Here is a 22,989-nt window from a genome sequence, read left to right as displayed (position 1 = left end):
ACGCCAGGCCCGAACAAGTTATCGCTAGACCGCCTCAAATCCCAACGGCGTCTAGGCCGCAAATGTCTCGGAAGCAGGGGCATCGACACCACGTAGTGCCGCTGTACTCAAAGTTTGGCCGTGTGGGAGACGGATGGCCCTCCTTGTCCTTCAAACTTATTCTCTACAAGACAAAGTTCTCCGAGTGCGCGTTTACAAGACGCCGCCGTCCGAATGCACTCTTCACGTGTGCACCGCATCCCTACAGCGTGCACTGTAAGCTGGCCTTCGACACCACACAGGCAGTCGCACCCAACAACAAGGCTGGCGATTGCGTTCCGGACGCGTAGAAGAATAGATTCCTTCTCCGTATATGCGGCACGTGGTCAAGTTTGCTAAGCCCTTCTTAACCTCGCCGGCGCCTCCAATTAGTCAGGCACTCGGGCGCCAGGCCCACGATACCGTGTAAAGCGGTCCCTTTCAAGGCCGGTCTGTGTGTACTTGTGTGACCGTCGGCGGACTGCCAACGCCCTGCGCACAATACCGACCTCCCGGAATCGGCACTCGCCCTCCTAGCGCCCGCCGCGACGCGTCACCCAACACCGCGCGGTCCGTGACCCCACATAATACAGAAACGGTTGCCCCGCTGACATGGGGGGGGGGGGGGGGGTGAGTGAACCCCCTCTCTATACACACAGCACGTGGCCGATTCGTGACACTTAAGAACACGAACAATCAGAGCGACCTTACAGTCACCTCCCGCCCACCGGTCTATTTCCGACCCCGGCGTTTGTCCCCGGAGAAACTCAAGATCGCTCGCGCGGAGTTCGAACACATGCTGCAACTTGGCATCATCCGCCCTTCCTCTAGTAACTGGGCATCACCACTTCACATGGTGCCTAAGATGACGGGAGACTGGCGCCCATGCGGCGATTACCGGGCACTAAACAACGTCGCCCCCCCCCCCCCCCCCCCCCCCAGTTCCTTATCGCTACCCTCTACCGAACATTCAGGACTTCACGGTAGCGTTGCACGGTGCGACGATCTTTTCTAAGATCGATCTCGTTCGCGCCTACCATCAACTACCGGTCGCTGAAGCAGACATTCCCAAAACCGCATTCACCACACCCTTCGGCCTTTTCGAATTTCTCCGCGTGCTTTTCGGCTTACGGAACGCGGGCCAATCCTTTCAGCGTTTCATCATTTCCGTCATCCGAGGTTTGCCTTTCGTTTTTGCATACATTGACGATCTTGTCGTCGCAAGCTCTTCGGCAGAAGAACATCTTCACCACTTGCGGTTGTTGTTTTCACGCCTTGCCAGTAAAGGAATTGTCATCAACGCCGCCAAGAGTGAATTCGGTCAACCAGAACTCGAGTTCGTCGGTCATATCGTCAACGCTAACGGCATTCGACCTCTGCCGTCCAAGATTCGCGTCATCGAAAATCTTCCCCGACCGACCACACACACCAAGCTTCGCCAATTTCTCGGATTCGTCAATTTCTACCGCCGATTCATTCCCGAGTGCGCACGACTTATGGCTCCGCTAGACGCTCTCCTGGTAAACAAACGCAAACAAGTGCTTCAGTGGACTGAAGAGGCCACCGACGCTTTCACAAGAGTCAAGTGTGCCCTCGCCGACGCCACGCTGCTTGGACACCCAAAGCCCGACGCACCCAGTGCCATTACGACCGACGCTTCAAACACCGCCGTGGGTGCCGTTCTGCAGCAATTCATCGACAATGCGTGGCATCCACTCGCTTTTTTCTCCAAGAAACTGAAGCCTACGCAGTCCCGCTACAGCGTGTTCGGCCGTGAATTACTCGCTGTTTACCTGGCTATCAAGCATTTTCGCCATTTCCTCGAAGGCCGTGCATTCACTGTCTTCACTGACCACAAGCCCCTTGTGCACGCAACGAATAGTTCGGCGTCCTGTTACTCGCCCCGCGAGATTCGACACCTTTCCTACATCTCCGAGTTTACAACAATGTTCCGCCTCATCAAGGGCACCGACAACGTTCCAGCCGACGTTCTGAGTCGTGTCAATGTCGTTTGCACGTTGACATCGGAACCTTTCATCATCGAGGCCGACTTACTCGCCAGTCAACAGCATGACGACACTGAACTTCGTACACTCCGGAATTCGTCAACGTCCGTGAAATTGGAAGACGTCGTTGTGACCCCAGATGGTACGTCCGCCGTCTGCGACACTTCTAACGACACACCTAGACCATACATTCTGGTATCCTTCGCAGACGTGTATTCGAAACCGTACACAACCTGTCACACCCTGGCATACGCGCGACACAGAAGCTTCTTTCCAGTCGTTTCGTTTGGCATCGGCTAAACGCGCAAGTTCGCGATTGGGTTCGCTGCTGTTTGTCGTGTCAACGTTCGAAGATCCAGCGTCACCCTATTCCGCCTCCCAAGTCTTTTCGTCCACCGGATGCTCGTTTTGACACCGTACACCTGGACCTAGTCGGCCCTTTCCCACCTTCGCAAGGTTACTGCTACATACTGACATGCATCGACCGTTATACACGGTGGCCCAAAGCTACACCTATATCTGACATCTCAGCGCCCAATGTTGCAGCAGCTTTCGTGTCTACGTGGATCGCAAGGTTCGGCTGCCCATCCACAATAATCACAGATCGCGGTCGGCAGTTTGACTCAGCGCTCTTCAACGAGCTACTCAAACTACTCGGAACGACACGTTTTCGCACGACTGCTTACCACCCGCAGTACAATGGACTAGTTGAACGTTTTCACCGGTTTCTCAAGGCCTCCCTTATGGCACATGAATCGCCGGAGAAGTGGGTCCTACATTTGCCTCTCGTTTTACTTGGCATCAGAGCCGCACGCAAGAGCGACCTAGGTTGCTCCTGTGCTGAGCTAGTTTACGGCACTCACCTAAACCTTCCGTGCGATTTCTTTGTCGCCACCCCCAAAGCGCCTATGCCATCACCTGCCGAATACGTCGCCGAACTGCAAGCTTTCTTCAGCCAGATACGCCCCGCGCCTAAACGTTCACAAGAAGCAAGGTCCCCGTACGTTTCTCCCGCACTCACCTCTGCTACCCACGTTTTCGTGCGTAACTGTACCGTGCTGAAGCCTTTTCAACCACACTACTCCGGGCCATATTGTGTTCTAGAGCGTCGTCCGACGACTTTTGTTGTGTGTGTCAACGGCCGATCCGACACGATTGCGCTGGAACGTCTCAAACCCGCCTACATCGAAGCACCCGCGCCATCAGCTCCACCAATATGCGACGCCACCCTGCTGCATCCTTCGCCGCCGCCGCCTGCGCACGTGACACCCCAGACCAACGCCAAGACACGCCGCGTCACGTGGACTTTCCATCGTTCGTCGAACTTTCCTCCTCTCTAGGGGGGGGGAGCCCTCTGTAGCGGCAGTAGCATCGGCGTCGCACGAGAGATGACGTAGACGCTCGCGTCTACACGAGGCACGAGTGGCTGGCACGCCACCCTAATCCACTATAATCGTCCTTAATTCGCCTTAATCGACATTCATCTACCTTAGTCCACCCTTGTCCTCCTTCATTCACTCTAATTCACTTTAGCCCGCCATAATCCTCCTTAATCCTTCTTAATCCACCCTCATCCTTCTTCATGGACTTTAATCCACCCTAATCCACTATAACCGTCCTTAATGCATCTCAGCGCACCTTCATCCACACAAAGCCACCTTCATCGACCTTAATCCAACCTTGTCCTCCTTTATGCACCTTAATCCACTTCCATCAGCTTTATTCCATCTTAGCCCTCTTTAATACACCCCAATTCATCTTAATCCAACCACTAATCAATCATTACTTTGCTAATCATTAATCATCTCCTATGCGCGGCTGCACATGTTTGGGTTCGCTCCCGCCTTTCTTCGGGCACGTGATATTTTCTGTAGCTCACAACGGGACCTTGAAACAGAGGTCTAAGGTTTTCGCTTAATAAGCCACACACAAAGCGATGTGTCACAAGCAATACTAGATCAGACGCACGAAGTAAAGCATCTGATCATGTGGCAGAAAAATTGTCTGGAGTATAGAACTCGCCTCAAAGCTCCCTTTACATCGGTATACCCCGTTCATACGGCATTAGTAAAAAAAAAAAAAAAACCTCCTCATAAACGTTGCCTCCAGCATTATCGATGGGGTTATTAGCATTTCTGAAAATTTTCAACCCCACTGGGGCGCGCAACTGGCCCAAAATAACACGCCTCCATAGAATCCTGCGGCCCGTCCGCGGGAGCCCAGGAGGAAAAGCGTGCCGTGCGCAGCCGGCGGACGAGGAGAATCGAGGAGGAAAGCGCCGTGAGGAGGAGAGTGTCACTACTTTCAAATATTTCAAGGGGCTTTACAGCGAGAGTCACCGCAACGCCGCTGCGCGGAGCAAGAGGGTAAGTAGATAGGCGAGAACACGTGATCCGGCCTTGGAGAACAAAGGGAGAGCAAGACTCGCGCCTTGCGCGATAGATGGCAACAGAAGCGCACCCAGCTTAAAACCCCTTGATAATCCAGCTAGAGCAGCGCGCGGATGTGGACCTTGGTTACGACGAGGGACGGTGGCGCCGCGAAACGGAGGAACGGGCGCGAAAGTGCTGCGCTCTAAAACGACATTGTCGAATATACAGAGCCATTACAATAACGTTATGACACCCCCTTAAACTTTTTATAGTTGCTCTTCGTAACGGTATACAAGAACTGCAAACGCATTTCTTGAAAACTGAGGGGCCGATTTTGGAAGTTTACAGCACGCTTAACAAAATGCAGACGCAAATCATGCAAACAATTGATACCCCAGTAACGAACACCCATAGTTTACAGTCTATTGAGCACTTGATGAGCTTCCAGGCTAAAAAGCTAACAAACCTTGAGGGACGAAGCCAACGATCAAATCTGATCATTCATGGGATACCTGAAATTCCAAATGAGACAGAAAATGCATTCAAAGATAAAGTTGTTAAGGATATATTTAATGAAAAATTGAATGTACAGTGTGATTCTGTCGGTCGGATTCGCAGATTAGGAAAGCAAGGTGACAAGCGACCGGTAGTTCTGTATCTTCAGAATTTTAATGAAAAGAAAGAAATACTGCAAAATGCAAAAAAAAAAAAAAAAAAAAACTGAAGGGAACTAGTATTTTCATCCAAAACGACTACTCGCAATCTACTTTAAAGAAGCGCAAGCTTCTGTGGGAAAGTGCAAGAAACAATAAACTTCAAGGAAAGAAGGTGTCACTTATACACGACGAGCTCAAAGTAGACAGGCATGTTTTCTTTTGGTACGAATCGCAAAACTAACGGGTACAGGTTGCAGTTAGTCGCTCTCGGCAAACGTAATCGTGAAACAATGAGCCTACAAGGAATAAGCAACTACGATTATTAAATATTAATGCTAGAAGTATTGTAAATAAAGCAGATTCCTTAGAAATACTGTTGCTTCAACACGACCCTCAAATTACTGTTATTACCGATACTTGGCTTCGCGAAGTTATTAATACGGGAAGGAAGGAGCGTGCGTCTATTTACAGATGGCTTTTAATGGCTGAGCCAACAAGCGTAGAGCAGCGATAGAACTTAACTCTTCTTCGTCGTCTCCCAGGCCACCAGCATCGTACTCTTCTTCCCACATTAACGACTGTGACTTTACCCCCGTCGGAAAAAGCACCTTATTGGTGCAGCTCATTGGTCTGAGAAAGATAAGGTTTGAGACGCCTGACGTGAATGATGTCAGAGAGAGGTGAAGGCACCGTGGCATCCTGCGGAGACACTTCATATGTGACAGGGGTCACCTGGCGAAAGATGCGGTAAGGGCCATAGTATCGCGAGAGGAATTTTTCCGAAAGACCAACACGCCGAGTGGGATACCAAACTAGCACTAGGGCACCTGGTTCGTAGTGCTCGTCGTGATGGCGCTCGTTGTAACGGCACTTCTGGCGTGTCTGTCAAGCAGAAAGATGAATGCGGGCAATCTGGCATGCTTGGGTCGCTGTGGCTATGACATCCCGAGTGTACTCTGTCGGCGAGTCGAGTGTGGTCGAAAGGAGAGTCTCGAAAGGCAAAGTCCACTCACAGCCGAAGAGGAGCTTGAAGGGGGAATAGCCAGCTGCGTCATGGCGCGAGGAATTGTAGGCGAACGTGACGAATGGTAGAGCAGTGTCCCGGTCGCGATGATCGGAGTAAACAAACATTGCTAGCATGTCAGTTAATGTGCGATTCAGGCGTTCGGTAAGACCGTTAGTCAGAGGATGTTAAGCGGTAGTAAGTCTGTTTAGTAGCACATGATCGAAGTAGGTCGTCTATGACTTTGGCAAGAAAGTATCTGCCGCGATCGGTGAGAAGTTGACGAGGTGCACCGTGGTGCATGATAACGTCGTGAAGCAAGAAAACAGCGACGTCTGCAGCGGAGCTTGTGGGTAGGGCTCTAGTAATGGCATAGCGAGTCGTATAGTCGGTAGCGATGGCAATCCACCTATTTCCGTCATTTGATATAGGGAATGGTCCGAGAAGATCAACGTCAACGCGAAAAAAAGGGTCGGCCGGTATATCCAAAGGCTGCAGCAGTCCGGCAGGAGGCACAGCTGGTCTTTTCCGGCGTTGACACGACTCACACGCGGCATCATAGCGCCGGACGGAGCGGTTGAGACGGGGCCAGAAAAACCGTCGCCGTATTCCGTCATAGGTCTGCGTGACGCCAACGTGTCCAGCGGTGGGAACGTCGTGCAGTTGCTGCAATACAATCGATCGAAGATGAGACGGAATGACTGTTAGGAGCTCGGGCCCGTCGGGGTGCATGTTGCGGCGATACATGATGCCATTTTGTAGTACGAACATGTGAAGGGATGGGTCAGACGGATCAGAGAGCAGGCGTTCGATAATTGGGTGTAACGACTCATCGCGTCGACTCAGCGCCAATGTCTTGCATGGCAGAGAACGAAAGAACACAGATCGGTGCGACATCCACTAAACCGTCCGGTACATCGACGGGATTACGAGACAGGCAGTCGGCGTGCTGATGTAGACGACCAGACTTGTCGACCACAGTGTATGTGTATTCCTGCAGCCGTAGGGCCCAGCGACCGAGGCGTCCGGTGGAATCCTTGAGGGAGGAAAGCCAACAAAGGGCGTGGTGGTCGGTTATATTTGTAAATGGTCGACCATATATGTTTATTGAACTCTAGAAAAATTTCATGAATTTGATGCAAAGATGGTGTCTTCCATCTTAGCAATGGTCGTCTGCCCCTAGTCCAAGGCTCTGTTGGACGCCGCTGCCAGCTGGGCCCGTCGGATCAGCCCTACTTGGACGTCCTGACGGTCGCTGGAGAGCATTCCTTCCCATTGCTCCGCACTCGGGTTTGGTATTATTGGTGCCGCATTTGTTTTCTGGCAGGCCCACGTTATATGGTAGAGCGTGGCTGTTTCCTGGCACCATGGACATTTGTCAGTGTACTGTGTGGGTTGTATTTTACTGAGTGTGTTTAGGTTCGGATTTTAACCCGTCTGCAGCAGCCTCCAAGCTACGGAGTCCTCTCGAGTGAGAGAGCTATGTGGCGGGGGGTACCGCTTCCTGCTGCCCTTATAGTGGTTTAGGATAGCCGAGTATTCTCTGGGGACTGGCTCGGTTTCCTCGAGGTCATTGGCGGAGGTTGCTCGGTATGCAGTGTATCCTCGAGCTACCCTGTCGACCTTATGGTTGCCCTCCACGTCCGTGTGACCCGGTGTCCGCACTATCGTGTGTCTAATTGGTTGTTCTTTTTCTGGGTCTTGTGTGTGGTGATCTTCATTCAGAGCGGAGTATGCGGAGCGCTCTGTGACCTATACCGCCTAACTTGTAGTTTCGGCATGCTGTTTGGGAGTCGGTTAGTATAGTTAAAGACCGTCTAGTTCGATAGCCCTCCGCTGCCGCTAGAGCGACGGCCACTTCTTCAGCCTCGACCACCGTGCCGTCCCGTAGAGACGCGCTGACGATTTCTCGCATGTCCGAGTTTATCATCACCGCTGCTGCGTTGGGGTTGGTCTGTCTCGCCCTTCTGGTGTATGTGGCTGCGTCCACGTATACCGTTGTTGCCTGGGAAGCTAGTGACTTTCGGAAGTATTCGGCTCTCGCCTTCCTGCGTTCTTCGTGTAGGTTGGGGTCCATGTTCTTGGGAATGGAAGCCACCTTGATTGTGTTTCGTATTTTGTCCGGGATAGTCGCGGTTCTTTGGGTTCCCCCCCCCCCCCATGTTGTGCCTCTCTAAGTTCTTCGAAAGTGTTATGAAGTCCTAGTGCCAAGGGCTTCTCCGTGGATGAGCACTGTGGTAGGTGGAGCGCGGTTTTGTATGCCTTGCGTATGATCGCGTCTATCTGCTGAACCTTGCTCCTGATTGGGTTGCAGTAAGGGAGACTGTAGGTAACCCGGCTGATCACCAGACTCCTAAGCAGCTTTAGCGTGTCTTTCTCTCGCATGCCTGAGCATCTGTGGGAGATGCACGTTATCATGCGAGCAACTTGTGGAGTTGATGTCTTAAGTAGCGCGAGGATGCGTGAGCAGCGTTGATTCGACTGTATCCACATGCCCAAAATTCTTATGAGCGTTTTCTCTGGTATTAGTTTTCCCTCGAGGTAGACGCCAAGCTTAAGCTCGTCGCCAGTCGGGATAGTGCGATTCTGTTTCCCTCTCCAGACTCTGAGCAGCTCAGATTTCTCGGTGGAGCAGGCTAGCCCTCTTGCCCTCGTGTAGTTCTCTACGCAGGTCGCAGCCTCTTGTAGTCTTTCTTCTTTTTCCTTGAGTGAGCCCGTGTTGGTCCAAATGGTTATGTCGTCGGCGTACATGGCATGGTGTATGCTCTCGACCTCTGAGTTGTTTCGCTAGGCCGATCATTGCTATGTTAAATAGCGCTGGTGAAATGACCGATCCCTGGGGGGTTCCTTTGTTGGGGGTATGGAACTTCTCCGAGCGGAGTTCTCCTAGCCCTATCGTAGCTGTTCTGTTAGAGAGGAAAGCTTTGACGTAGCCGAAAACCCTGCTGCCGCAGTTTAGGTAGTACAGGCCCGCTAGGATGGCTCCGTGGCTCACATTGTCAAAGGCTCCTTCAATGTCCAATGTCATTATCACGTTCTCTCCGTCCCTGGTAACGTTGCTTAAGACTTCTTCCTTGATCTGTAATAGTACGTCTTGGGGCGACAGCTTCGCCCTGAATCCGAACATACTGTGGCGGTATAATTCGTGATCCTCTATGTAGTGTTGTAGCTTTATCGTGCCCACTCTCTCGTACATCTTGCAAAGGCATGATGTTAGGGAGATCGGTCTTAGGTTTTCGATTTGTAGCGAGACTCACGCTCACTAATCGAGTAATTTCGCTCTGCTGGAGAGAGGAGGCGGCTAGCGTAGGCGATAACGCGGTCGTGCCCACATTGGCGTTCAGCTAAAACTGCGCCGATGCCGTAGCCACTGGCGTCAGTGCGGATTTCTGTCGGAGCGGTGGCGTCAAGATGGGCGAGAACAGGAGCTGTGGTGAGCAGCGTGATCAGCTGCGAGAAAGCAGACGCTTGTTCAGAGCCCCAAAAGAAAGGAACGTCTTTCTTCAGGAGGTCAGTCAGCGGACGGGCAACATGGGCGAAATTTTCCACAAACCTGCGGAAGTACGAGCAAAGGCCAATAAAGCTGCGACCATCCTTCGCACAAGTTGGCACGGGGAAATTCTGCACAGCAATAACTTTAGCGAGGTCGAGGCGAATGCCTGATGAATCGACGAGGTGTCCGAGCATGGTTATTGGGCGGTGACCGAAGTGGCACTTGAAGAAGTTGACCTGCAAGCCAGCGGTACGAAAAACAGAAAGAACAGATGAAAGTCTTTCAAGATGAGTTGCAAAAGTTGAAGAGAATACGGTGACGTCATCCAAGTAGCACAAACAGATGGACCATTTCAAACCACGCAAGAGCATGTCCATCATCCTTTCAAAGGCCGCCGGGGCATTGCACAATCCAAAAGGCATTACCCGGAACTGATATAGGCCGTCTGGTGTGACAAATGCGGTCTTTTCACGGTCCATTTCATCCACGGCAATTTGCCAATATCCAGAGCATCGTCAATGCGGCGAAGTGGATATACATCTTTTTTGGTGATCGTGTTTAGATGACGATAGTCAACGCAGAATCGCCAGCTGTTATCCTTCTTTTTGACGAGAACAATAGGAGACGCCCACGGGCTGGAAGAGTGTTCAATAATCCCTTTGGCAAGCATCTTGTCAACCTCGCTCTGGATAACTTGTCGCTCAGAGCGCGACACCCGGTATGGGCGTCGGCGAACAGGTGCTGCATCACCGGTATTTATACGATGCTTCACGACCGTAGTTTGACACAAAGGGCGATCGTTCAGGTCGAAAATGTCGAAGTAGAACTAGAGGAGGTCACGGAGCGCTGTGGCCTGTTGGGTTGAGAGGTCCGGTGCAATCATCTTTGTAAAGTCGTCGGTCGGGGCTGATGCAGAAGGCGCAGAATGAGCATTGTTCGAAGACGGCGCAACAGATAGAGTGGAAATGTGGCACTCGTGCGTCGGTGACAATGTGGCAAGAGACATGCCTCGAGGAAGTACTTGTGGGCACTGTCCAAAATTTAGGATGGGAAGACATGTCTGATTGGCTGCAACAGAAACGATGGTGTGCGGGAAGGAGACATTGTGAAAAAACAGGACTGAAGAAACAGGACAGGACTTGGCAGCAGCGGGGGCAGCTCGACAACCTTCTGAAGCTACTTTGTATATTTGCAGCTTGGACCACTGTTTCAACAGCTGCTTACGGCACGCCGTGATATCAGCAAGTGCAAGGCTCACCTGCAGTGACTACGTGTGACTGTCAGTGACGTCACGCCCACCAGGTGGAAGAACAAGCTACACAAAGGCCTGCATCTCCGATCCGCAACCACTTGGCAGCCGCGGGGGCAGCTCGACAACCTTCTGAAGCTACTTTGTATATTTGCAGGTTATAATTATTTTCTACAATTACTACAGAAAACACTCTAATATCTGCCTTAACTGCTGCCGATACCAGTGCTTGTACGTTCTCTTGTATTGTGCATGTTATGGCTGATTCCGCCAAATTTCGTGAGGAGCTCAGGAAGAAAAGGTCAGATTTCAAATCTAAATTGGAGCGCGAAGTCAGAAAAGAACTGAGAGAGCTGAAGGCAAGTCTTGACTTCTGTCATGCCGAACTCGAAAAGGTCAAGCAGGAAAAAAATGAAATCGCGAAAGAAAACAAGGAGCTCAAGGCAATTAACACTAAACTTGCAAGCGATTGCTCAACGCTATCAAAGCAAGTCGGTCAACTTGAAAACCGTCTTACTATGTCTGAGCAGTACTCAAGAAACCGCAATCTCGAGATAAAAGGTGTACCTTTGACTGAAAGTGAAAGCCTTCCTAAGATGTTGCACAAATTCGGTGTGGTCTTGAATGAACCTATCGTGGAAACAGACATTGAAGTGTGCCATCGTGTGCCTACAAGGAATGCTGATGCCACCCCAAACATAATTGTGCAGTTTAAGAGCCGTACCAAGCGTGATTCAATCCTACAGAAAGCAAAAAAGTCACGCCTGTCAACTCAGGAACTGCGTTTGTCCCCTGGTTCAGCACTGCATGTTAACGAGCACCTTTGTCCAACGCTGAAGCATCTTCTCGGCATGGCGCTTGCGCAAAAGAGAGTGAAAAACTGGCGATTTGTTTGGTCAAGCAGCGGCAAGATTTTGGCCAGAAAAGATGAAACGTCACCGATTGTGCACATTCGCAGTGAGCGTGAAATAGAAAGCATTAACTAGTTTGCGTCGACTGCACATATTTTTTTCTGTTATTCAATGCTTTTGCAATGGCTGTGTCCCCAGAATACGTTAATAATGCATTTCACTATTCTAAAAAAAAAACATTTTACCTGCTTTCACCTGAATGTGCGGTCCCTGAGAAACAAGGAGGATGAACTGTCAGTTTTCTTAGCTGAATTTGTTTTCAATTTCGACGTGATTACGGTTACAGAGACATGGTGTTCTGCAAATACTGAAATTTTCAACCGCGAAGGTTATCAAAGCTTCTTTCTTAATAGGCTGCATAAGCAAGGTGGCGGTTTAGAAGTTCTCGTGAAACGTGAGCTAGAATGTGAAATAGATGTCGAGTTTTCCATTATATCCAAGGACATAGAATGTTTGACATTATTATCGCGCGAATATATTTTCACTCTCATGTATCGGCCACCGGAGGCACAAATTCAACATTTCATTGGATACCTTGAAAAGCTTCTAAATTATGTTAATTCGAAAAACGCGAAACTAATTCTTGGTGGAGACCTAAACATTGATATCTTAAAATCTTCCTGCATTAAAGAAACATTCTGTTCAGCAGTAGAGTCATCTGGTCACGCTATCTTAACAGATACGGCAACGCGTGTTACATCCCACACATAGACACTCATCGACCTCTTTATTACAAACATACATTCCGAAAGTTTACAACTGGTGTCCTGAATTGTGATATCAGCGACCACTTGCCGATTTATTTGTTTATCATGGCTGAAGATAAGCTTACATATGCGGAAATGAACGATGTAAAGACGGTACAAGATATCGTTCCCACAACTTTAAACGCCTTCTACGCGTGCCTTGAAAGGGAAACTTGGACTGACGTTTACCATTCTTCAAAGGCCGACGCCGCATACGAGGCTTTCATTTCTGCTTTCAACGGTATTTATTTCGAACATCTTAAGGGAAAAGCATTGCGAAAATGTAACAAAAACCGGAAACCATGGATCAACCGCGAGTACCTGCGCAGAATAAAAAAGCAGGCAAGATTGTTCCAAAAGTTTCTTGAGACCAGATCACCAGAGGATCTCGATATTTATAAAAATATTGTAATAAGCTTAACACCTTTCTAAAAAATAAAAAGCGCTCTTTTCTGCACGATCAGCTTAGTAAAGAGCAAAGTAGGGACAGTGCGCAGATGTGGAATAAACTCAAAAGTCTGCTAAATCGCACACAAGTCTCGGGAACAGTCACGGAGCTAAACTATCATGGCCCTCGTATTGAGGGCTTCGAGCTTGCTGAACAATTTAATACGTTTCTCAAAGATGCTGTGTCAGGTCCGCAAAGGTAAAGTAGGTCCAAACATGCCATAAATAGCAACCCTTTTAGCATGTATCTCGAACCAACTAATGAGGCCGAGATATGTGCCATATTTAACTCACTTAAAAACAGCAAAGCACACGATATTGATGGTACAGAGATAGCTCCAGTTAAACACGTGGTTGAAATAATAGCCCCAATATTGGCTTATGTATATAACATCAATATATTCAGGTTGCTTTCCAAAACTGATGCAAGCAGCTAAAGTTAGTATGCTTTTTAAAAGTGGTGACAGAAATGACATGGCTAACTATAGGCCAATTTCGATTCTGCCGATTTTTTCCAAGGGCTTGGAGAAGATAATTTTTAAACAACTAATGAAATTTTGCGTGAAATTTAACTTGATTACTTAATCTCAGTATGGCTTTCTACCAAACAGGTCCACAAAAACAGCTCTTCTAAAGCAAAAAGAGTTAATTCCTGAGACCATTGAAAACAAAGAATTGTGCATCGGTGTATTTATAGACTACTCGAAGGCGTTCGATCGGATCAACCATGAAATACTTTTGGAAAAACTGGAATTATACGGTATTCGTGGAATCGCAGCGCTACTCCTAAAATCTTACCTACAATATCGATGCCAGGGCGTGGCGATAGGAAACCACGTGTCTGCTTACCGGAATATCACCACAGGAGTCCCTCAGGGTAGTATCTTGAGCCCATTATTCTTTCTGCTATATATTGATGATATAACAACTATTAGCAATGACCCAAGTTATATTTTGTATGCAGATGACACAAGCCTCCTATTTAAAAGCCGCGACGTGCAGCACCTGATTTTGGTTATTAACGAAAGTATGGAAAAGCTTAGTAGATGGAGCGCTGCAAATTGCCTGTTAATAAATTCCAAAAAAACAAAAGCTGTGTTGTTTCATGCGCGTCAAAATTCGCTTATTGTAAAACCAGTGATAAAGTTCAACAACTGCAACATTGAAATAGTTGATACTGTAATAACGCTAGGAATACTTTTCAATTAAGAACATGAGCTGGGATCCTCACGCATAGCTCAGTTATGTCTCGCCTAAATAGTTCTGTTGGTGTTCTAGCAAAATTTTGCTCATACCTTCCCGCATCCCTAAAATTGTTAATTTATAACACACTCTTCTTATCACATCTTAACTATTGTTTCCTGTTTTGGGGAAATACCACATCGTCTAACACTAGCAAACTGCATGTGCTACAAAAGAAGGCATTACGTCATATCGCTAGTGCTGATTACAATGCACACACTGCTGAACTGTTTCGTCAGTTTAAAATTGTTCCCGTGCCCAAACTTTACGAGTATTTTCCATGCATAAGATACAAAAAATCTGTATATAACAGCGAGCATGCATTTCTTAGCATATCATCGTTGAAAACGAACACCATTGTATATCCATTCCGTAGTAAAGAATATTGGCACGTGCCATTTTGTCGTACTGAGCATGGGCGGCAAACGTTACGTCATGCACTTGCAGTTCTGTTAAGCAAACTAATTTTCCAGGATATTCATGTAGAAATGTGCAGCATACGTAACATACGAGAGTTCTTCATTCCATGATGTCAGTACTCTTTTTCCACTGCTGTTAGTATTTTTATGTATGTATAATTACTGTCAAGCTGTTCGTATTACATTACATTGTATAACACTAGAGGTTAACCTGCAATGGTAAACTGTTAAAATGCCTTGTTAATTGTCGCCCTTTTTGTATGCCTTGTATATTGGGGGCTCGGGCGCTTCTCAAGTGAATTGATTTTCACTTTTTGCTCGAGCATTCCCGCATTGTGATGATGCAAATAAATTTCAACTTCAGCTTCAAGTCGCGGGAGTAAGGACATAGTCTCCGTCAAATACAGGTGGGCACGCTAAAACAGTGATGCAGGTTACTGCAAGAGATGGCAGGCGTATAAAATCCACGGAACAAAGCTGAGTTGGAGCTTGAGTAGGAAGGTCAACGGGAACAGGTAGGTCAAGTTGTACAACACTGGCGGAACAGTCAATCAGAGCAGAACGGGCGGCCGAAAAGTCGAGTCCGAGGATGACATTGTGAGGGCAGCGTTCTAGCACACTAAACAAAACTGACGTGGGGCGACCAGCGACACTGACACGAGCAGTACACATTCCAAGCACAGCCGGAGATCCACCGTCGGGAGAACGCGAGGTGGCGTCGCCGCGTTTGGACGTGTCTCATCGGCTCCGTGAGTTTTTGGGTGTGGCGCCCGTTCTTTTTGTTATATACTAGTGGCTCTTAGACACGACATGTGTGAAGATTTCCGACTTCCGACGCTGTCCTCGTGACTTTCTTGGGAACGAAAGTTTCCTTTTGGGGTCAAATATGAAATGGCGATGCTCCGGTGCAAGACTTTTCGACAAGGAATGGAGGCCTGTATACGTTGTTGGAAAGTTGGACATCGGCCGGATGTGTGCCCTACACATACTGAGGATATTTGCCATAAATGTGGAACTGTGAATCCTCCAACTGATGTGTGCATTCCCAAGTATGTACTATGTAGTGGAATTCATGAGACTGGATCCATTCAGTGTGCACTACGATATAAGCCCAAAATCTCGCTCCCCAAGGCTGACAAGACTCCTTCTCAATCCAAGACCAAGTCTTCTCAGCGAAATTCCGCCCTTACCTATATGGCAGGCCATTCAAGTTCGTCAGCTGCCATCACGCGTTGTGTTGGCTAGCTAACTTAAAGGACCCTTCAGGACGGCTGGCACGGTGGAGCCTCAGACTGCAAGAATATGACGTCACGGTAATCTACAAGTCCGGACGAAAACACTCTGACGCCGACGGCCTATCATGCGCCCTCGTCGATCCCCCGCCGCAGGACGACGAGGGCGACGACGCCTTCCTCGGAATAATAAGCGCGGAAGACTTCACAAAACAGCAACGAGCAGACCTGGAGCTAAAAGGCTTGGTCAAGTAAATATTTGGAAGGGAGCACTGAAGGGAGCGCTGGAAGGGAGCACTAGGGCATTTAGACGCGGATTGTCTTCGTTCACGCTACAAAACAACCTGCTCGTGAAGAACTCGCCAGTCCGCGCCCGCTTCCTTCTTGTTGCTCCGTCAGCGCTGCGCCCAGAAGTACTCCATGCCCTACATGGCGATCCAACCGCTGGGCACCTCGGATTCTCCCGGACGCTGTCGAGGATACAGGAAAGGTACTATTGGCCGCGTCTGACCACCGACGTCGCCCGTTACGTCAAGACATGCCGAGACTGTCAGCGACGCAAGACACCACCGACAAGGCCAGCAGGATTACTAAAGCCACTCGAACCTCCTTGCCGACCATTTCAGCATATCGGGATGGATTTGTTGGCACCGTTTCTCACCCGCTTCGCTGAAACTAAAGCTGTACCAAAAGGAAGCACAGCAGAAGTGGCGAAATTTTTCGTCGAGAACATCCTGCTGCGACATGGTGCCCCAAAAGTTCTCATCACCGAGAGAGGGACGGCCTTTACAGCAGAGCTCACCCAAGCCATTATACAACACAGCCAGACAAGCCACAGGAGGACAACTGCCTACCACCCGCAGACGAATGGTCTCACAGAGCGCCTGAATAAAACCCTCGCCGACATGCTAGCAATGTACGTCGACATCGAACACAAGACCTGGGATGCCGTTCAGCCGTACGTAACCTTCGCTTGCAACACGGCGGTCCAAGAAGCAACACAGATCACGCCGTTTGAGCTGGTTTACGGAAGAAACCCGATGACGGGACGCTCGACCCCATGCTGCCGCACGTAACTGATGAAGATAATCTTGACGTCACTGCCTGTCTCCAGCGCGCCGAAGAAGCCCGACCGCTCGCCCGCCTACGGATCAAGAACGAGCAGCGTACCGACAGCCCACACTACAACCTCCGACGACGCTTCGCCGAATACCAGCCCGGCGACCCTGTTTGGGCTTGAACGCGATACGCCGACGAGGACTCAGTGAGAAACTATTGCGACGGTATTTCGGACCCTACAAGGTCATCCGACGTATTGGCGCACTGGACTATGAGGTCGTGCCAAACGGCATTTCGCAGTCACAGCGGCGCCGCGCACGATCTGAAGTGGCCCACGTAGTGCGTCCTAAACCCTTTTACGCACGCTGACGAACTTCTTTATTTTGTTGTTTCTTTGCTACGGGTGTTTTTCTTTATTTCTTTCGTTTGTTTCCAGCATCGGGTAGATGCTTTTTAAGAGGGCGATATTGACACGTGTACTTGTCTATCGTTATCAGGCGACCACGTTTCACCGCCTAATATATGTTTTCACACAGCGCAGGACGCGCCTGCATGTATCGGAAGTTTCTGGAATGTTATCCATTGTTCCATCGGCTGTCTGCGACCGAAGGTTGCGCAATCTGATTGCATGTGTGCTCGACGCGAATAATGTAGAACTTTGTGGAAGGCACGCGGGTCCCAGCGATTATTCTGGTACGTTCGACGACTGATGTATAAAAGCTGACGCGCTTGACCCGCTGATCAGATTTTTACGATCGCCGTTGTTGCAATTCGGTCGCTAGCCCCAAGGGTAGCGTTGGCCTGGCGGCCTGGGGCACAGCTGGAAGCAGCCGAAGGTCCTGGCAAAGGATGAGTCGACTGCTAACAGAACAACTTGTTTATTTTAGCATCGCAAAAGAGCGGCCGGTCAGGTCGACCGAAGTGGAGAGACGGGAGACCCCGTTACTCGACGGAAGAAATCGAAGCCTCTCTCTTGGCGTCCGGGGGCAGCTGCTTTTATACTCTCGGAGTCGAGGGCAAGTAGGAACGGCTCGGGAGAGGCGCCCGTGACGGCGGCGCACGGACACGTTGAGACAAGAAGTGACGCATCCGCCGGGCCGGCGCCGGTCAGACCTCCTGGCTTCACAGTTGGGGAGCTCCTCTCCCCGGCTGCCGCGCTTTGACAAGCGTGGGCACCAAAATGCACACAAACTCACACACACACACCAAGACACGTGGCATTGAAACATGCCTGGACGCGCATAGCAGGAGGCGTTGGGACAGCGCTGAACTGGCCAAAATGTCCGCCGCTGTGAACGAAGCCCCGGCGTCCGTTGCATCCGCGCCAGCATTACCACACGTCGGAAGCGAAACGTAACACCGTGCGTTCACCGCTATCGCGGTTCTTTGAGTGTAGCGTGCGTTTGATGGCACAAGTTCGCCCAATAAAACACTAGTTGCGTTAATCAGTTTTGCTGCCTACTTTACCTTCACTACTACTCGACAATATGGGCACTACAAAAAATTAGGGGGTTCTACGTGCCAAAACCACTTTCTGATTATGAGGCACGCCGTAGTGGAGGGCTCCGGAAACTTCGACCACCTGGGGTTCTTTAACGTGCACCTAAATCTAAATACACGGGTGTTTTCGCATTTCGCCCCCATCGAAGTGCGGCCGCCGTGGCCGGGATTTGATCCCGCGACCTCGTGCTCTGCAGCCCAACACCATAGCCACTGAGCAACCACGGCGGGTGACGGGCACTCCAGGCGCATTTTTCTTGCCGTCGACGTTGTGTTCCCTATGAAGTGCAAGTGAAACAGAGGGAAGGCGGGAGATGGAAAGTTAAGGCGATGAGCAAAACGAGAACAAATTGAAAGGAGAAGCTTACGTTTCGAAAAGTGGACTCAATGCTAGAATGGGGGGGGGGCTAAGGGGGCTGCAGCCAGGGCCTCACCTCGGACAGTAGAGGGGGGCCCATTTATTCAAACCTGCTTAGTATATGGAACCATGCCCAACGGAACTTCGATCGACATGTATGACGCGAGAAAACCAGAACGAGCAGACGAGGCCCCCCGCCGTATGTAACAGCATGCGTTTAGCCTGATCTTTTGGGGAGAGCTTGGCGAGCTGCAAAAACAGGAATCCCCGCCACCACGGCGGGGCCCTCTTTCTTACGAAGCGAGGTGCGTTTTCTTGGAAGACTTTTCGTGGTTTCCTGTTAGTCCGTCTGTCCAGTGTTGTCTGGAGAGGAGGGGCAAGGGGGAAACACCTAAAACATGTCATGTGGGATGAGGAGTTAAATATCCCTTGCCCCTCGTTACCACCACGCCACCCTCCACCTCTCAAATAGTTCCGTCGCTGTCCTTCTCATAGAAAGGATGTGCTGCAGTACCCAACCGTGCCTCCCATTCGACTTTTCTTTACCGTGATGGTAATTTGGGCGGGGGAGGATGAGTCCGATATTTTATTAAAGACTGTTTTGGATACAACCATGCATCTCCTCACGGGATTAAAGTTAGCGATGCAAACAAAGCTTAGCTTCAGAAGGATTGACATCTGAGCTGTGTTGTGTTTTCTGCGTTCTTGTTCGTCTTGAGTGAACTAAACCTATCCTTAAAGCCTAGCTTTTGCTGAAAACAGAATGCAGATTATTCACAAAGTGAACACATGTGTTGGCGTTTACAAGAGCACGCGTTTCAAGTAAGTGTTGTTGTTTTCCTTATAATAACAATAATAATAATCCCATTGATTGCACTTCGTTCTTTTTAATTTGGTAAAATAAAATGAAACATGGCATATTTCCAGTAGCATAGCAGGCGACAAGGGGAAAGGGGGCCTGCATGTATAGGGAAAAGGGGCCTGCATACGCATCAGCCCAGGGCCCCCATTTTTCTTAATCCGGCCCTGAGTGGACTTGTCTTCTTCAAGGCGACATATGCTTTCCTCGCCACAGTATATATAGGTGGGGCTCTTCTAAAGGGGAGAGGGTGTAATACGGGTGGGTGCGGCCACGAGCGAAGGTGTGTTAGCGGGGGTGTCGATTGGGAATGAAGGAGTGCTGTGCGTAAGGCTAGTGACACGGCCGTCTGTCAAGCACAAGTCAATGGTCGTGTGTCAGCCGGCGTGGCGAGGGCGTCCACAGCAGCCCTCTATTAGCTGAGCACGTACTGGTGGGCGAGTTGGTTATGCATGATTACAACGAAGGCCCCAAATAAAACAACGGACGAAGGAAGGAGACACGAGACAACCACGTGGGCACACTAACAACTGAGCGTTTGATTTCTTGACACATGAATAAATACCTGATGTCAAGGATCAAAACAACAAGAAGAAACAGGGCTGTCATCTGCATCGCACAAGGAAGCCACAATACAGAACGACTTCTAAGTGCCGCTCCCATGATACGCCAGTTCCTTTGTCGAAAGGGAAACTAAGGCTTCACTGATGCAATCATCACCACGCTTTTTGATCTCAAGCACTTCCAGTATCTCCCTTGTCAGTTGATCATCAGCTCTATTCAAAACACAGGATCTATCAAAATCTGTAATGCACTTGTGAGCCTTACAATGCGCACTTATTTGACCGCAGAGCTGGTTTTCCATCTTCTATCGATGCTCATGCAATCTATCATTCAGACATCTGCCCGGTTGGCCTACATATGATGAAGCACACGACATTGGAACCGAATAAACTACTTTCTTTACACATCCGATATGCTTCTGCCCATGTCAGTGAGGCATTCTATCGATTCATTTTGTGGTATCGAGCAATACAAGTCCTTTATGTTGACTGAGAAGGCGGATAGCATTTTGTTTTCATTCTGTGCGATATATTTTACGACGCTTTCATAATTATTCACGCGAAACGGGTCGTCATTGTGTAGTCTACTGAAATTTTGCTGGAGAAACAAGGAGACCTGTCTTTGCCATGACCCATTTTCTGAGACTATGACCCGGAAGGGGCAATTAGATTTATGAGGCTTTGCCGTGAAGAATACATCAAGGCTCAAAATTTTCTCCGATTCTATTGCGGTCATCAGTTTCGTTAAATTCATGTCGTTATGCGGCATTTTGGCGGTGCTTTTTACTTTTGCAAGAGGCACTTTTTCGCACTTCTTAAGAACCACTGAGAGAGCTTCTAAAGTTTTGATTCAAACAAGGCCACCTTCCTTATCGGAGGTTTGAAGAGACAGGGATTGTCCTTTCAAATAACTAACTGCCTTAGCTACAGGAATCTTTCGAACAAATGTCTTACGACGTGCGAGCAAATCCACCCCTTCCGAAGTGCACCTTTGCTGTTCTTCCGTTGTGGCTCGCCTGGAAACTTGCTTGACCACTGCAAGTAGCTCCGCAGGAACCTTGTCCGGAACTTGGGCCCGTGGCTATGCACGCAGCGTACGGAATCTGGGACGGCAGCGTCACCCATGATGATCACAGGACTTTCTGCAGCTGGTGATTTCCCGTACAAAAAAAATTATTGAGAAGGCATTGAATTATTATTGGTAAATGTTAATTTTTTCATTGAGTAATTGTGGAAATTTTGTTGGAGAATTGTTCGGCTGACTGCTGAGTGGTTTTCAATATTGGCCATTGAAATTTAATTGAAACACCATTGGGTGTCTCAATGTTGAATAATTGTTAAGTTACCATTGAAATTACATTGCGCTTAAACGGCTCGTTGTGTTCATTTTGTTGAATGGTTGTTGGGTTACCATTGATGCTGCATTGAATTGACATTGTGGTAGTTCTGTTGACCTGTTGTTGAGTTAATGTTGTCACAGCACTGAAAAGTACATTGTGACCCAGTTGAGATGGCATTGAGATTTCAGATGTCTCCATTGAAATATGATTCACATTTCGTTGGGCTAGTGGATTTTTATTCATATATTGAAATCGCTTTGCTATTCACACTTGCATGCCCTGGTGCCTGCTCATAACTTTCACAAACACAAACAAAAGCAAAGGAGAGACTGATCAATTTGAAGTACATTTACACTAAAGATGCGCGCCCATGAAACATTATTACAGTGCATAAGGCACCACTACATCGAACCTGGAGACATAGGCTAGTACCTATAGCACTCTTAACAGTGTAAATACACCTGAAAACACATATACATATGCATTCAATTAAAACGATCATTGTGGTCTTCACTTGCGACTTAAGTTTGTGACTAGAAGGCAAAGAGACTCTAAAGGCAGGGCTTAAGCATACCCTTTTAACAACCAACTTTGAACACATGAACACTTGAAGCTGCTTGCGTGTGAATACACACAAGACATCTGAATACGTTACATTAAAATGTTTTGCACACTAATCCATCACAGGAACAGTTACGGCTGACTGTGAGAAGGCAAAATAACAGACTTGAAACAAATTAATAAAGGGAAAATCAGACATCCACCCGTTCGTAGCAATTGCTACAAAGGAAACCCATACGGGTTCCTCGAAAGAAAAGCTTCCTTTGTAGCAATTGCTAAGAACGGGTGGATGTCTGATTTTCCCTTTATTAATTACTTCTCTCCACCTTGCGGGTTTTCGCAGAACTACTACGTGAAACAAATTACTTCACGTAAATATATACAAGCTTTAGCACACGTCTTTCACCGCGATTAAAATTTAATGAAGTACCAAAGTAGACTTGTCTGAGCTTTTTGTCTTCGAGATGTATATATATTCAGGTTGCCCAATTATTTTATAAAATAACATCACTCAACTTAGCTATTAATTGATGAGACATTATTTAGAATGTTGTCGTGCATGGTGAACACCTGAATCATGTTTCTGACGAGCCAGGTTTGCAAGAACAGTACACTATTTGTATGTGTTAAATTGAGGTACAGAAGAGTTTGTTGGTGGTATTTCCTCAATTTAGTGAGCTCATTTTCAGTAAATTTTTCTAGACTTGCACAAAGCTAATTAGAGCACTTTTTGGGGCCCTTTTCCCTATACACGGCAACTAAGTGGTACCTCAGTCAATAAAGAGATAAGGCAAGGCGAAAACCTTGAACGATAAGAGAAAAAATAATTATTTAGCCCAGAAAACTGGTAGTAACACGCGGCTAACACAATTCCAAAGTGCCCAATAGATGGTCACCAGCACTTGTGGTATCATGTACCCCAGAAATAGTCATAAAGGATTGGAAAAGGTTTCAA

At 48.5% G+C, this 22,989-nt stretch overlaps 1 protein-coding gene across 1 annotated transcript in view; it reads left to right on the top strand.

Annotated features, from left to right (window-relative positions):
• The window catches only part of LOC126517910 (arylsulfatase B-like), a 307,571-nt gene that overhangs the window by 213,075 nt on the left and 71,507 nt on the right, over nt 1-22,989 (top strand). The gene's annotated exons all lie outside the window — the stretch shown is intronic.

The sequence above is a fragment of the Dermacentor andersoni genome, chromosome 11, assembly GCF_023375885.2.
Source record: "Dermacentor andersoni chromosome 11, qqDerAnde1_hic_scaffold, whole genome shotgun sequence".
Taxonomy (NCBI): Eukaryota; Metazoa; Arthropoda; class Arachnida; order Ixodida; family Ixodidae; genus Dermacentor; species Dermacentor andersoni.
This window is presented reverse-complemented; position numbering and strand designations above follow the sequence as displayed.